The sequence below is a fragment of the Galeopterus variegatus genome, unplaced genomic scaffold, assembly GCF_000696425.1.
Source record: "Galeopterus variegatus unplaced genomic scaffold, G_variegatus-3.0.2 Scaffold3596, whole genome shotgun sequence".
NCBI lineage: Eukaryota > Metazoa > Chordata > Mammalia > Dermoptera > Cynocephalidae > Galeopterus > Galeopterus variegatus.
Window position 1 is genome coordinate 42,035 of NW_007729707.1, and position 8,641 is coordinate 50,675.

An 8,641-nucleotide genomic window follows, 5' to 3' on the forward strand; every position below is an offset into this window, starting at 1 on the left:
GAAAAAAAAAAAAAAAAAAAAAAAAAAAAAAAAGAAAAACTCTCCTAAGATCATATCACCAGAAAGAGCGCGGGCTGTGATTTAAACACAGGCCTCTGGCTTCAGTGCCCAGACTCAACCGCTGTGGTCATGCTGCTCACTGTCCTAAAAGGGAATGTGGCTTAAGAGAAATAGGAGACTGTAAGAAAGTAACAAGATTTTTAGAGAATGAATTGTCCCATAAAATAGAAAACTCAGCAGCAGCGGCTGCCCAGTGGCTCTCTGCCACACTCGGATTTTAACGGGAAGGTGTATGAAAGACAGGAAGAAAGGCCTGTATCTGAAGAGGGATATTAAAGAGGAGCACATGGCGTACACAGAGAGCCAAAGGCAGCTAAAAAGGGCTTTGAGTCCAGTTGGCAGCAAGAACGAAAAACGCTGGCTGGGAAGAGGTTGCAATGGGAGGAGACCAGAGGCAAAGCCTTGCAGCCTGCACCTTCCCCAGCAAGGAGAACGGCAGCAATAACAGTACGAATCTGCACTGAGAATTACTTGTGCGGGCACTATCCTAAGGGTTTCACGTGTACTAACTCTCACAAAATCCCAGGAGATAAAAACTATGATTCTACTTTACATATAGGAAACCTACCCAAGGTGTTATACAGGGGTTAGGTAGCAGAGACAGAATCTGAATCCAGGTGGCCTGTGTGTTTACAGCCTCAACCTGGTAAGGTCAAGACCAATGCAGGTGCTCCTCGAATTATGATAGGGTTACTTCCCCAAAAGCCCATTGTAAATTGGAAATATCGTTAAGCCAAAAATGCATTTAATACACCAGACCTGCTGAGCATCATAGCTTAGCCTAGTCTACCTTAAATGTGCTCAGAACACTTACACTAGTTGGACAAAATAACCTAACACAAAGCCTATTTTATAGTAAAATGTTGAATATTTTATGTGATTTATTGAATACTGTACTGAAAATAAAAAAAACAAAATGGTCATATGGGTACTCAGTGTACAGATTCTACTGGATGCATATCACTTTCACACCATCGTAAAGTGGAAAAATTGCAAGTTGGGAACCATCTGTACTATGAAGAGAGATGCTGAAGTTCAGCAGACCTGTACCACAGTGCTGTGCATGAGTTCTGGTCCCCAGGCCTTGATGGAGCACATCCCAGGACTAAAGGAACACATGGATGAGGTCTGCAAACCTGTGGCAGTGATGCCGAGATAGCACGGACAGAGAGATATCTAGAAAGACTTTCTCAACAGATAGCTGTGAGTATGGAAAAGTATCCAGACCCAGCACAGGTTCGCTAAGGGCAAATCGTGCCGAATTACTGAACCACGTCTCCAACCAGCACTTCTCAACCTTTTTATCTGCCTCCTTGTCATTCACAAGGGCAACACTGCTCAGAAACATCCCTCCCTGCACAGTGATTCTCCATTAGACCTTGTCCCCACACACCACCTTGGGGGAAATGGACAGATACACCTGGGAAATGTCTTGAAAGTTTCCACTGGCTGTGAGTCACTACCGTAAACAGAGCAAATCACTATCGTATAGGACATTTGACAAACTCTCTTGATGTCTTCAGGACAAAATGGAGAAATAGAAACTGGTTGAAATGGACAGATACACCTGGGAAATGTCTTGAAAGTTTCCACTGGCTGTGAGTCACTACCGTAAACAGAGCAAATCACTATCATATAGGACATTTGACAAACTCTCTTGATGTCTTCAGGACAAAATGGAGAAATAGAAACTGGTGAAGTTGACTTGTATCTGGAAAAATAACCAGGTTGGTTAATAAACTTATGTGAACATGCTAGAAAGCCTTTGTCTTATCCCCCAGTGTCTGCCCCCATTTCTGTACTGCTCGATGTTTCTTTATTAACATGGATAACTACACAGAAAACGTGCTTGGCAAAGTGTCATGTCCACAAAACCATCTGTCTCATTTTGATTCAAAGAATAAATTGCAAACACACAAATTCAAGGTGAGGAGAGTCTGGCTTGAATGAAATTTTTCATGCATGGGCTCAGAGTTGTAGTTGATCTCAAGGATTCCATGGCTACAAACTGATGGAGCTGTTGAAAGACTCCTGTATTTTGTAGCTGTGCCAGATGTATATGCTCAGATCACGGGAGGTTATGGTTCTACTGAGTCGTTCTGGCGGGTCAGAGTGGAGCTGTAGTTTGCTTCATCCAGCATGGCAGTCTTTGGAGTCATGTTTACAAACTACAGTGTATCCAGGGGTCAGATGAGAATGGGATTCTGCAAGCTCCTGTGAGATGGGTGAAGTTTACCTTGGAGATGAAATGACTTGGAAAAGAAGTCATAGCTCATTTAACTTATTCAAGGAATTTTGGGGTGGAACAGAAGAAATACACACACACACACACACACACATGCACACACACACAGAAGTAGTCATTGGCTGATTACAGGAACAAAATTCCAACAGCAACAGCTTTACACGGCTCTTTCATTGCTCTCCATCTGGCTATGAAATGATTTGGCTTTCTATCTTCCTCTCCAGCAAATGCCATTCATGCATATCCATCTCCACACCCCCAGCCTCTGGTAAGTCCTGGCCCACAGCAGCTATTGAGTCAACATTTGCTGAACTGATCAGGCTGGAAATGAGCATCGAAGCTGCCCAAGAGCAGAACAGGTAAAGGCTGTCACAAACTTGTGAGCTGCCCATACCAGAAGAGTTCAGGTGGAACCTGGCTGACTCCATTCCAGGGATACTGAGCAGGGAGGAGTGGAAACATTGACTTAAATGACTCTGATCCTCACAGTCTATGAATCCACTTAAGACTTTCATAATTCCATGATCAAGACAATATGGCTCTCACTGTTGCTAAATCCACCTGCTTTTACCAGCTGGGGCTACTATGGCATCTTACTCCCCAGGATTAGGGTATCCTGTCTCTTAGGCATTTGAGCCCCCAGGGCCTGAAGTCAGAGACAGGGACCTTGGCAGAGGCTCAGAGAGTCCAACCAGATCTGGTTACAGGTTATTGACAGGTCACTGACAAGTCACCATTGACCTTGCCAAGGTTTTCCAGAAGCCCTGGGAAGCTGTGAGCAGTGTCAAAAACATCAGGTTCTAGTCTACACACCAGGAAAGAAGAGCAGATGCATGGGCAATCCCAAATCATGGATAACTCAGGTAGGATTTGAATTTGGCTATGAAATAGTGTCTCGCTCTTTTATCAGGTATAAGATCCCCAATTATCTATTGGTTCTGGCTGAACTTACAAGGCATTTACCCCGTCTGAGTATACAGGGCTGAGCCCTCCAGGCAGGAACTGGGACATGCCAGACACAGACAGTCCACAAGTAGGGCCTGGCCTGTTTCCTGTGTGACTGTGGAGGGTTGACAGTTACATCCCTCAATACCAGGGCCTGGCCTTTCAGGAAAGGGCTAGCATTAGTGGGGACAGCATCAGAGGGGGAAGGGTGTAAACAAGGGGAGGGAGAAGAGTTGCCAGAGGGAAGTCAGAAAGGAAGGGGCTTCCCTGCCCCCTGGAGAGAGCCACAGCCAGTCCCAGCTTGGTCTCCTCCCTGGTGTGACATGGGAACTTAAGTGCCCTGCATGTCATTATCAGCCCAAGTGACATTCACAAACACTTGTGTCTAGGAGTCATCAAGAACATCTGTCACCAGGCATGATGCTGGATCGCCAGAGGAACAGCAAGCATGCTTCTAGAGCACAGTGTAGAATGAGCCAGGTGTAGCCCTGCCTTCCTGCTGCGTAGTACACTGCCATCATCTCCATGTGGGGAGAGAAGAGACACCCTGAGGTGGGGGAAGAGGACAGCCATCCCATCCCCACATCTCTCTTCTGCAGACTCACCTTTCCATGCCATGTTCTTCCATGATTGTCAAATACACCTGCATCCTCCATAGACTGGACCACCCTACTGAAGTCTGCAGGGCTGGGATGGGTGCATCTTTTACTGCTGCTCTGTCTTCCATCTGGGGAAAGGACAAGAGGGCACATTTAGCCAGTTTTCCACCCCATTAGGATCTTAACAGTCCACACCTCAGTGGAGCTCTGTTCTCTCCCTATGAGAATACAGCCATCTCCACCATGAGGTGGAGGAAAATTCACTAATGAACCTGCCCTCCCAGGTTCTGGGGACATAGGGAAAAGCTGGAAGGGACAGTTATTCCTTAAAAAGAGAGGGGCATGTGGTACAGGACCTGTCACCTATGTAGGTTCTATGACTCAGCTGCCTCCCCCTGGAAGGGACAGTTATTCCTTAAAAGGAGAGGGGCATGTGGTACAGGACCTGTCACCTATGTAGGTTCTATGACTCAGCTGCCTCCCCAGACTGTCTGACTTCTCCTAAAAGAGTGGGTTGAGTCCCCACAGGCAGAGGAAGAGAAAGTCATAAAGGAGGAAACTGGGGTGGATAGCAAGGAAAGGCAGCTCCGTGGTCAGAGCTGCAATTGAAATAGGTCTGCCTAAAATTTCTTCACACTATTTGACTATAGAAACCTAACATCCACAAGTGGAGACGGATGGGATGAATAATACTGTGCCCATTTTATAGATGGTGAAACCAAGTCTCAGACAAATTGAGTGGATTCCCCAAAGTTGCACAAAGCGAAGGCTAAGGAATATAGTCTCCCATATCCAGTGCCCTTCCCACCGTGGCATGTACCATCCTGCAGGGCACATCTCACTGATGACCCGGAGCTTTCACTAAGGCTGGAGACTTGGGGTGAGGGGTGCCAACTTTACCTTCTCTTTCTGGGTATTATGGGGTAACCCCCTGAGAGTCTACAGAAATTTTCTCTCTCACTTCTGGTCGCTTCCCCACATTTCTAAGTTCCATCAGTGTAGGAGTAAAGGGGGAACAGGGGTGCCAGTGAGAACCTTGGTTCCACTCAGAAACAGTCACCCTGGAGCAGCTAGCAGAAATATGCACAAGATAAGAATTTCTGGGTTACAGACCTCACCAGGTGAGCCACTGTGTAGTGATAAAGCTGCAGGAGGCATCACAGAGAAAAGTGAGTCTGGAGCCAGAATGGCAATTAGGATGTACAGAAAAGTCACCTAACATGACTTAAACCCATTGGATCTATATGTCCCTCATGTGAAAGAAGTCCAAAGGAAGAGAGTTTGGGTCTGGTTTTCTGGGCAGCATGGTCCCATTTCCTTCTATCTTTCTGCCCTGCCACCCTCAGCTCACAGTTTCTGTGTTTAAGGTCACCTCATAGTACAAAGTGGCTGCTGGAGTGCTAGCTATCACATCTCCCCTTTATGCAGCAGACAAGATGAAGAAAAAGGAAGGAAGGAAAAGTGGGGGGTTTCTCAGAAGCCCCATTCAATAACTGTCACTCCATTTCATTGGCCACACATTTCTGCAAGAAGTACTTGGAAGTAGAGTTTTTGTTTTTTTTGTTTTTTTGTTTTTAAGCTAGGAACAACGCACCCCCAGTAATATAGAGAAGATAGGGAGGTGGCTAGCACTTCCACAACCTGGGTTTTCACCCCAACTCCATCTTTTACTAGTCCTGGGACCAAATTACTTCATTGCTCTCCATCTTTGTTTTCTCATCTGTAAAATGGGAACCAGATATCCCTTTCTGCATATTTCATGAGATCATGGTGAGGACTGAATGAGGTCATGTATTTGAAGGAAAATCCTTCATATCCCACTACGAAGTGCTGAACACCAGTGGGTACTTACTGTTACTAGGAACCTGCTCACTTTCCCTTCTTGGACCCTCTTCTGGTCACCATTCTACAGTCTGACTCTTGGGTCTCCATTTCTCAAAACCAAGAGAGCTGTAAACCTCTCAGAAAATGATCTGATGAGGTTTTAAGGGATCAAGGTGTAAGGTGGAACCCCTTTCAGAAATATTTGCAGTTCATACAAGCCCTTCCCCCCTAGCTCGGGGCGAGCAGAGCTGTACCCAGTGGAAATAAAGTCATTCCAGGATTACCGAAAACTGAAGAGCAACTTTGGGGGACCTGGGTCATCACATGCTCCCTCAGCTGGAAAGTCTGTCTCTGGCCTCGATTCCTGTCTCAAGGCCCCACCTTCCCCCTACAGTGGCGTCTTCCACACCTAGCCCATAGACCTCTACCAGCAGGTGTCCTGTGCTGGAGGCGAAGCCTTGGAAGTGAACAGGGCCACTTTCTTGAGAAGAGCCTTCCTGACAAGCAGAGGAACCTGGGACCAGAGGGGGAAAGGAGCCTGGATTGCCCCCACCATGCGAGGGGAGTTCCCCTTGCTCCACAGCCCCCAGGGCTTGTGTATAGATATAAATATATAAAAGGGAAAGGGACGGATGGGGTGGGGTGGGGGGCGGGGCCTCACTACCCCTTCCCTCCCTTCCCCTGGCCCCCTATCCATTGGTCCCCTGTCCCTGGGGCCATTTGTTAAAAAAGAATAATAAAAGGAATTTGAACATGAAGAAAGAAATGTTTGCAATTCAATTGGGAGCTTTAGAAGACCCAAAGGAATGAATCTCTGATGGCGAGATTTCAAAACCCGTATCAGGCTTGTGCATAGGGGAGACATTTTTCAGGGTGCTTTCTAGGACTGTCACAAATCATATCGCTATCTTATCATCTTATCCCTCTTGCTCTACTCAAGAAGGCAACATAGCTCAGATTCAAAAACCTTCAGGATATTTGTTCAGAGGAGACTAATTTCTCTACATGTCATTTTCTCCTCACTCACAAAAAGCTCTGGCTGGAGACATATCTGAAAATAGAGATGTTTAGCAGGAGTAAAGGGATTACAGCACAGATTCCAACTCCTGAAATGAGGCATTCTCCCCCTCTAGCTTTCTGTTAATTTTATGTATGTTTGGTTGGTTTGGAGGTGGGGGTGGGCTTATTGTTTACTTCATACTGGGAAAACACCAGAGAAAATTTACAGAGGGAGGGTTTGGCCCGGGAGGAGTGTCTGGGACTTAGGGGACACTGCTGGTGGCGGCAGCCATCAGAACAACACCAAACCCCTGTCTTGGGAAAGCAGAGTTTCCCAGGTGTGTTAACAAGACCCACCCAGCTCGTTTCAGCCTGGGCATGGGGAAAGTGTGGAACACAGGCATTTGGACCCCAAGCCCAAGGTTCCCTCCCACTGATGTTTCCCTTGATGAGCTGGCCCTCCCAGCAAGAGATTCTGAGTCTTTCTGGCCAGTCCCTGGACATGAGTGTTTAAAGCTCCCCAGTGACTCTGATGTGCATTTAGCCTTGTGCTACTGTGCCCAGTTAGATGGGGGTCTGGGCAACACTGGTAGACCAGGCGTCTGTGAATCCACAGCTGGGGATTGGTCTCCAAATTTCTGGTGAGGGCAGGAGCCAGGAGCCCCAGGTTGCAATCCCAGCTCTACCGTGCTCACTACTCATCTCACCTCTCTGAGACTTTGCTTCATCTCTAACAGTGGAATAAAAATCCCTTCTCTGTGGGGTTGTAACGCAAGTGAAAACACTTTGGAAATAAAAGCACCCGTGCATTTTAGTTGTGGGAGCCATTGTTCTACCCCTCAGCTGAGTCTGAGTGATTAGCACAAGGAGGATGGAATGGGGGCTTCAGACAAGGGCTCTTGTCACCTCCCCTCTCCTTCCTGGTCTGAGCCTTGGGCTTCTCATCTGCTGAATGGGATACTACTCACTAGCCTGTCTACCTCACGAGGTTGTTGTGAAATTGGAAGGAGATGACAGGCGGATGAAAGAGGAGCATCTTCATAAAGTGTGAAGAGCTAGTAACAGAGATCTGGCTACGGTGGCTTGTCCAAATTTGAGGGTTGTTTCTGTCATGTGAAAGAGTTCCAGAGGGAGGTGGTCCAGGGCTGGTGTCGAGCTGCGTGGACTCCGGGGGCTGAGGCAGGTCAGTCGCATTACCTCCATGCGTGGCTCACTGCTCCTGTGCCCGCTGCCACTCTCTACCTGGGGACTTTCTCTGGCAGGCCCAGCCCACAGGGGAGCTGACGTTCCCAGGAAGAGCCCTCAGCCTGTGACAGAGAGTGCTAGAGGATTGCTACCTCAGCTTCCCCCCTCTTGGTGGAGGAGGAGGACAGCTGTGAGGCATGTTCTGTGCTCTCTCCCAGAGCTCCCCAGTAGGCTTGAGCCCCAATTGCCTACGGTGGTGAATTGCTTAGCAAAATGCCCTGTGTTGACTTCCCTCCCCATTTCCTCACCAGTGCTTCCTAGGCCCACGTCGCACATATATTACTGGTACTTGAATCCTTGCCTCAGGGTCTGCTTCTGGGGAACCCAAACTAAGACAGGCACCAACCTCCTGATGATTCAGTGCCTTGGCAGAACCCCCAGAATTCCCCCACAGGGACCTCTGTTTTATTTCTTTGTATTTCCCCCATCCACATGGGAAGCTGAAGAAGGCATCATTTGTTTAGGCACATTGTCCCTGAGCAAAATCGGTGTTCTGCTGGGAAGTTACAGGAGGCTTGCAACCTACACAGCTGCACAGGCAAGAGCATCATCATTGTCATCAACGTTTTCTGTCGCTGCCCACAATCCAGAAACCAGTAGCCAGTTGGTAGCTGCGGCCAGCCTGGGAAGGAGGCCTATCCGGGCTGCTTTTCCACTTCTCTGTGAGTGCTCTTTTCTCATCGCTGGAGAAACTGAGACACAGAGAAGCAAAGAGGGATGTCTG